Genomic DNA, 8,440 nt, shown 5'->3' with positions numbered 1-8,440 from the left:
TGAGCACCTGCTTGGAACCACCTCTTCTCCTGGGGTGCAGCAACCATTAGAAGTATGGTTCATCTCCGCTGCAAGCTGCTCAGAGAAGTACTGTGGGCTTTTTAATAACAAGCTATAAGCACTTGCAAGTCAAAGGGAGGGAGGGAGAAAAAGAAGCAGGCCTGAAGTTATTCCAATGGGCAAGGTCTAAAGTATTCAAAGGTTAATACTGCCTAATTAATGATAACACCAAATGGAGTCAAAAGCGTGAAGTCTGCAAATGCCTAATAATGAGGGCTAGATAGATACTCCCCACTTTCCATGTATGTTCATAAGTCTGGCTGCAAAATGTAATTGAGGTAAATGGGTTTCTCTACTTATTTCTTATTCTTATAGTTTCGTGCTGAGAGTATTTGGCTATTCAAATTTCTTACCTCAAAGAACCTCAATTAAATGTAGCAAATCTCACACCTGGTAATGTCACTGCCAGAATTCATGACACAGAAACCCTTGAAAGGCGTGTACAGGAGGAGGGGGCCTCAGCCATGCCATACACTGTGCACACATTAATCTCTTTGCAGTTAGATCCGACGGGGTCTGTTGGGGTGGAGCGGGGGTTGTTTTCAACTCCTCACGCTTGTGAAAGCTAGAGCGTGCTATTCATCTTCTTTTTGAACTCCAAATCATTTTTTGAGTACCATGACCTTTTAATGAAAACAGCCAACAAGATAGCATCTGGAAAAGAAAGGCAGATTTTAGGAACAAGGAATTTTTTTCCTTGTGCTTTGTTTCCTGGTCTTGAATTAATCACAGCTGTCTTTCACTAGCAAAGGTTATTTTTATCTACCATGGTTTAAATTAAAAACAACAACAACCAAGGGAACAATCTGATGTTCTTGGAGCCCCATCACCCTTCCACAGAAGACAGAGTGCATTCTGTCCATGCAGCTAAGAATGCAGCTTCTAATTCCCTCTTCCTTGTGTTTACATGAACTTTCCTTTGCATTTCAGAAGCCTTATGGAAAGATTCCTGTGGCTGACCCAGGAGTAGTGGTGAATTTCTCCATCAAGTGAGTATTGATGAGCTGCAAAGTTCAGTGAACAGGAAAATTCTGCTCCTTTTATTGCCAATGTGACAGGTTACTTTATTACCATGCCTTTCACAGCAATTTAGCAGTTACCCTGGTAACGGATTCAGTGAGGTAATGGGATCACAGGCATTAGAGCAGAGGCAGGCTGGCCGCTCAAGCAGCCATCTGCTGGCTGCCTCTCCAAGACGGTGCTGGGAGGTGCCCGACAGCCACGGGGCCTGCATGGCAATGAGCAGGTGAAACCGCAGGCCGGCCCCGTGTAGCCGCACTCGGGTGATTTGTCTTTCTAATTCTATTGAAATAATAATCAGGATTTGTTTCTGATTAATTAACTAACCTTTTGGTAAAAAGATTAGATAACGAAATTGCTGCCTATTCAGAGATAATGAGATTTTTATTACTCTGTCAAAAGAAAAAAGTACATTTATGTGTCACCCGGCACTGTGTCAAGAGGAGAAAAAAAAAGATTTAAGTCTTTGTCAGATGCGTATATTCCTCACCAGATAAGGGTACACTTAATTCTGCAGGAACTCCCCGGTCTTGTTGTAAGCCATTAGAAGGAGTTTTAAAAACAGCAAACAAAGTAATAAACACATTTAGGCCAATAGGCTTTGGGGGAGGGTGCTAATTTGTTTTAAAATGTCTCCTAATGGAAGAGAAACGCCCGGGAGTCTGGGGAGCTGGCCCGCACCGCGTGGGTGTATTTATGCAAGTGCGAGAGTGTGAAGAAAGCAGTAAAATCTCCGCGCGAGGCTCTAACGTGACATATGTAGACAGGCTGCTTCCCCCACTATGGAGCCGTCTTCCGCGCCCGGTACATCTGTTCGGGCGGGAGCTGCACTCCGGCAGCGGGAAGGGAGAGTCACCAGAGCTCGGCCGGCTGGAGGTCACCTGTGACTGCACAGGTAGCTGCCCCGGGAAACAGATTCCTCCAACTGGCGGAGGGCGAAGGAAGAGGTCCTGCTCCAGTCTCTCTGCAAGACGCAGCCGATGGATTTAACCTTTTCTCTTAAAAAGTCACAGCTCAGCCCTTTGTTGGGGCGGGGCGGTGGGGGGGGTGTGCAGGACTTTCATTTCCTCATTCCTCTGCGCTTCCTCAGGGTTGTAATACCAAAACAGTAACAACAACAACAAAAGATATCGGCCTCAGTGGGGAAAAGCACTTCCCTTGGATAAAGATGCCAAACCAGACAAACAGGCTGTGTGCGCCAGGCAGCCTTGCAGGGAACAAAGCGTGTGTATTTCCAAAGAAAATTTCACAGAGCTCCAATATTGTTTTAATTACTACAACCTGAGGAGGAAACACAGGACGCGTCTCTTCCTGCGCTGCAATAAAACGGCGGAGCGGGGAGGGCTGAGGGAGGGCCAGGACCCAGCTGAGCACTTTGTTCCAGCGCATTTGTGTCACTGCCTTTTCAGAGTCGACGAGACACTTCTGTTTCTGGTGACATCCTGTGGCCTTGGCTGCCTCGGTTGGTGTGTATACGAACATGAAAAGAGTTCAAGTTCTAAAAATGGAAGTTTCTGTTCTGACTTTCACATGGTTCACAGACAAGTTGAAACAGACCAAGAAAAAACTGCAAAGAGGATCAGATGTGAACATTCCAGGGCCCGCTTCCCTGTCCTGGGGTTCTTACTCTCCGTTCCCTTTTTATTCTCACTCCCTCCTGTACCTTCAATTGCCGGCTAACAAGCTCCATTTCTGATAACAGATGCCTGACAAAGAAAGAGAAATAAGACATTAAAAAAAGAGGGAGGCTGGTGCGGGGGTGGGGACTGCTGAGTTCACTGCCAACAGCGCTTTACGGGAACGTGCTCGCCTTGGCTCTGCACCAACGCAAGGGAAAGAACAGGGCGGGGGCGAGGCGCCTTTGTCTTCAAACTCCTGATGAAATATAGGGTTAATATTAGCGATTATTATTAAAATTAGCCAAATGTTATTAAATGATCTTTGTATAGAAGAATAAGTATAGTTTTCCCTTTGGCAGACAATGACATCTGCAGCTCTACATTTTCACGAAATGACTATACTTAACAAAAACATTACTTCATTTTCATGGTATTTCTTTTGTGCCTAGGAGCAACCCTGTAATTGTTCACTTCAATTACAACATTACTATTTTAAACTGAAACCCATTTTATCTGCATGCCAGCTTTTTATTTGTTTTACCAACTATATCTATTTCCATTACTGCAAGGCTGATGGTTTGTCTCAAGAGGAAATCAAATCCATTAATTCAGAAATTTCAAGCCCGACTAGCTCTGCCATAAGCAGCATTTCTTATGCTAATAGCAAATGTGCTGAGACTGAAAGGAACTGACATGGCCCTGTTTTTTATCATAACTTAAGCATTTATGTAAGAAGGCAAATCTAATAGTACTAGGAAACTGTAAGTGTTATTACATATAATTCACTTTCCCGAGATCTGGACGGGGCTCTGGTTTGTGTAGCCCTGCTTTAAATCAGGCTGCCAGGAGACTTGAACTCACCTGACTTTGCCTATTTATCCCACATATTGCTTCACAGCAGATACATCTGGCATCAAACTAGATCTGTGTGTATATGTACGTGTGTGCTTTATTTTCAACATTTCCTCCTCCCCCCGAAAGATAGACCTTTGTCAGTGTAGAGGAGTAGAACTCATTTTGTATTGAAGTGATGTCTGAACCTTGTCCCTGTATCAGCATTAGCATGAGACAGACCTGGCCCCTTCTGTTTCATTTTTAATACACTCTGTTTGGGTCTGAGCACATGGCGTGTGTTCAATTAGATAGCCTGACTCCATAAAATCTGACTCTAACCTAGAAAGAAAGAGAGGGACTGCTCCTGACACCTGCGTAAGCTTGTGCAGGCACTGTGACCCGTTTATGTCAGTGGCAAAGTGTGAGAGATTCCTATCACAGAACCACATCATCTTCTGGGATCTAAAAAATACAGAAAGCGCTCAAGAACCCTGGCCCTCCTTTGTCCCGGCAAAGCCCTTCAGGGCTGTAAATCAGTCCTCATTGGGAGCGCTCAGGCCTCAGCCGTCACCGGTAAGCTTTGGAGAAGCAGACAAGGCTTTTACGAATTGCTGAACCATGAAGCCCTGCTTAGGGTTCTGTTGTAAGCTATTAAACCCAGGATGGCCCTTTCAAGATGATTCCACTTTCTTTTCTCCTTGGCCTGGTTAAGCAAGTCTACCCTCAGCTCATTATTTGGCTGATTAAAAAAAATCAGAATGGAGCAACCTGCTGTTTAAGAATACCACCTTCACACATCAACTTAATGAGTGACTTACACTGACATAGTTTATGGGGCTCAAGCAACTTGACACTAATTTTGCAGCTAAGAAAAGATTTACTAACTGTACACACTGCTCTGCTTTTGTTGGCATGGGCACCATGATTCCTTTCTCCAAAAACAAACTCTAAATCTTTTGTAAACACGCATTATTTGGTTAACACATTGTAAACGGGTCCCAGTTGTGCCGCACAAGCGCTCTCACTATTATGTAAACCATTATTCACTGAAAGGCTTGCTTTAAATTGTAAATGAATATATTTCAGCTGTAATGTTGCTCTCAGACCTGCCCAGTGGTATAAATCTGGTCATTTGTTTTTTTGCACTCTGCCTATTACTAACCAGTTAGAAATGTGCTGATTATTTGCACAAGCCTTTCACACTGTGGGCACAGTTAAATTGCCGTTTTATTTTTCCTGTGTTTGATGAGTGTTAACAAGAGCACCATTTGAGGAAACCCAAACCAAATACAGCTCTTTAATTGAGATTGGGGGTGTTTGGGAAAAGCCACCTGGTGTGCAATTCCACTGTTTAATGTTTGATAGTTCATCCACCTCACCATAGGACTTTGGACAAGATTAATTAAAGGGAGTTGATAAAAATTCAGGGCCTTGCTCAGCCAACCTGAATAGTTTGAAGTATGGTACATCCAGTCATCTGAAAGTGAATCCTTTGCTAAAGTAATTTCCAAGTACCTTTTCTGCCATTCCCAAACAACTCCACTGTGGGATTAAGTAGCTTTACATTTAGTATCCCTCAAAGAAAGCTCGATTTGGAGGAGAAGATCATAGAGTGATCTCATTGGTCCCTTGACTTCTCTTCTTTGTAAGGTTATATGTGCTGGCTGATGAAAGTTCAGCCAACTCAGATAACCTTGTCTTTTTTCCTTCACCTCAGCAGCCAATTACTCATTTCTAAAGTTTCCCTACTTCCTATAGTTAAATAGCATTTTACTGATGTACTGATCAACAAAGCTTTGGAAACAGAAATATTGTGACCTCAGATGATCTCATTGGTATGAATGAGAGAGCAAGTGCTGTAACTCTATCTGGCTTCATTGATAAAACTACAGAACTGTGTGTGCAGAGACTTAGATACTGCTGACCCTAGATCAAGCCCAGGATAATGGAAAAGGCCCTAGATTCTAGCCCTGGATTTGTCCCTTCCTTTGGTCATTCATTTAACCTCTGCGTGCCTTATCTATGATGCAGCAGGTTTTGGCAACATGACCATTACTGTTCCTTCTGAAACTAAAATTCTGGTATGCCTGTGGCGCAGAATTCTAGCTGCCCTTTGTATCCATGATTCAATACAAAAAAGAAATTCGGTAGTCAAAATTTAGGTATTCAGTAACCAAAAATATGAGGTTTTTAATTTTCATATTGAATATTATTTTTAAATAGATGCTAATCTTTTTCTTTTAGTACACAGATCATTTTTCTATTTTATTGGTACATGTTAGATATACATAGTAATAACATCTATCACAGGGAATTTGTACCTGTACATGTCTTGCTTCTTTTTTTTCCCATTCTCTTCCCCTCTTTCACCCCCCTTCACTTCCTTATTTAAGAAAAGCTTTGCTTCCATTTTTTCCTCCTATTTTCTTTTTTTTTTCTTATCCCTTCCTTCCTTTCCCTCTCCTTTCTTCCCTGTTCCCTTTCTCATTTAAACATTTTCTTCCCATTTCCCATTATCTATTATACATTTTGGTCCTTACTTACCCTTTCATAGTATCTCTCATACCAGAGATACTATGTGGTATTTAATTGTGCATGTCCAATTTATTTCACTTAAGAGTATGGTCTAAAGGTGTATCCATTTAGCTAGAAATGTCTCAAGTTTATCCTTCTTTATGACAGAGTAGTACTCTATTGCATTAGAAAAAAATCACATCTTCTTTATCCACTCACTGGTTGATGGGCATTTGGGCTGTTTCTGACATTTAGCTATTGCAAACTGTCCTCCTATAAACATGGATGCACGTAATGCATTGTGGTATCGTGGGAAGAGACCAAGAAGGGGAACAGCTGGGTCAAATGGAAGCTCTAGTTTTAGTGTTCTGAGGGATCTCCACACTGACTTCCCCAGTAGTTGCCCTAGTCTACACTCCCACTAACAGTGCAGAAGGGTTCTTTCTTTCCCACAGCCCTGCCAGAATTTGTTATTGGTTGATTTCTTGATAACAGTCATTCTTTCTGGGGTGAAATGGAATCTCAGTGTTAATTTGCATCTCTTGAATGACCAGTGATGTTGAACATTTTTCATGTGTTTATCTACCATTTCTTCTTCTTCAACTGAGAAGTTTCTATTCATTTCAGATGCCCATTTTTTGATTGGGTCTTTACACTTTGCAGAATCTGATTTTTTTAGTCCTTTATATATTCTAGATATGAATCCTTTATCTGAGGAACAGTTGGAAAAAATTTTTTTCACACATTGGAGGTTGTCTCTTTACTCTGTTGGTGTTCCTTTCTGTGAAAAAAAAAAAACTTTTTAATTTAAATTTCTTAAATTAATTTCTTAAATTAAAATTAAAGCTTTTTAATAAGATGACATTCCAGTTGTTGATCCTTTATGATAGTTTCTGGGCAATCAGGGTTTTGTTCATAAAGACTTTGCTTACACCAATGTCTTCAAGAGTTCTACCTATTGTCTTTCAGCAAATTTAGTGTTTCTCTTTTAACATTGAGATCTTTGATCCATTTTGATTTTAGTTTGGTACATTGTGAAAGATATGGGTCTAGTTTTAATCTTTGGCATGTGGAAAGCCAGTTTTTCTAGCACCATTTATTAAAAGGGCTATTGTTCTTCCAGTGAAGTTGTTTGGCTCCTTTAAAGATAAGGTGGCTGAGTGTGATTGGAGTTGTATCTGCATATTCTAATCTTTGCCACTGAAACTTGGTTCTGTTTTTCTGCCATGCCATGCTGTTTTTATCACAGTACCTTTGAAGTATAATTTCAAGTCAGGGATTGTGATGCTCCTGGCTTTGCCTTTGTTGCCCAGAATTGTTTTTGATATTCTAGGTCTCTTCTGGTTCCAAAGGAATTTTAGAATTTTTTTTCTCTAATTCTGCCAGATATGCTATTGGAATTTTGATTACAATGGCATTAAATCTATATACCAATTTTGGAAACATGGACATTTTGACTATATTGGTTCTTCTTACCCAAAAATAAAGGATATCTTTCCATTTCCTGATATCCTTTTTTATCTCATTTTTCAGAGTACTGTAGTTTTCAGTGTAAAAGTTTTTTGCTTCCTTCATTAGATTGATTCCTAAGTATTTTATTTTTTGGATGCTATTGTGAAAGATGTTGTTTCCCTAATTTCTGTCTTACTGAGATTGTTATTTGTGTACAGGAATGCTATTGATTTTTGAGTGTTGATTTCATATCTAGCTATACTACTGAATTTGGTTATTAAATTGAAAAGTCTTTTGGTGAAGTTTCTGGGGTCTTCCACATAGAGTATCATGTCATCTGCAAGTAATAATAATAATATAACTTCTTCCTTCTCTGTTTTTATTCCTTTTATTTATTCCTCTCATGTAATTGCTCTAGCTAATGTTTCTAAAAGTATATTGAATAAGAGTAATAGTGGAAATTTTTGTTTTGTTTCCATGTAGTATGATATTGGCCATTGATTTGTCATAGATGGCTTTTATAACATTGAGATAAAAGTCATCTATTCCAATTTTCTATAGGGTTTCTATCATGAATGGGTATTGGACTTCATCAGATGCTTTTTCTGTGTCTATTGAGATAATCATATAGTTTTTGTCCTTGGCTCTGTTATTATGATGTACTGCGTTTATTGATTTGCATATGTTAAATCATCCCTGCACACCTGTGATAAATCCCACTTAGTCATGGTGTTTAATCTTCTTGATGATTTATTGCACTCTGTTTACCAGTATCTTAGTGAGCATTTTCGTGTCTATGCTCATTAGGGAGATTGTCCTATAGTTCTCTTGTTTTGGTTGGATCCTGCTCTGGTTTTGGTATCAGGGTAACGCTTGCTTCCAGGAATGAATTTGGGAGTATTGATTCTTTTTTAATTTCATTAAAGAGTTTGAGAAGTAGT

General features: G+C 40.2%; 1 long non-coding RNA gene across 1 annotated transcript in view; it reads left to right on the top strand.

Annotated features, from left to right (window-relative positions):
- Positions 1 to 914: 914 nt before the first annotated feature.
- The window catches only part of LOC106147127, a 40,757-nt gene continuing 33,231 nt past the window's right edge, over positions 915 to 8,440 (top strand). The window contains exon 1 of the long non-coding RNA XR_001231885.1: positions 915 to 1,049. This is a non-coding gene — a long non-coding RNA (uncharacterized LOC106147127). The remainder of the gene's footprint in view (positions 1,050 to 8,440) is intronic.

Source organism: Chinchilla lanigera, unplaced genomic scaffold (genome assembly GCF_000276665.1).
Source record: "Chinchilla lanigera isolate Chin_1 unplaced genomic scaffold, ChiLan1.0 scaffold00120, whole genome shotgun sequence".
NCBI lineage: Eukaryota > Metazoa > Chordata > Mammalia > Rodentia > Chinchillidae > Chinchilla > Chinchilla lanigera.
The sequence above is the reverse complement of the archived record's forward strand: the minus strand, read 5'-3'. Positions and strand labels throughout refer to the sequence as shown.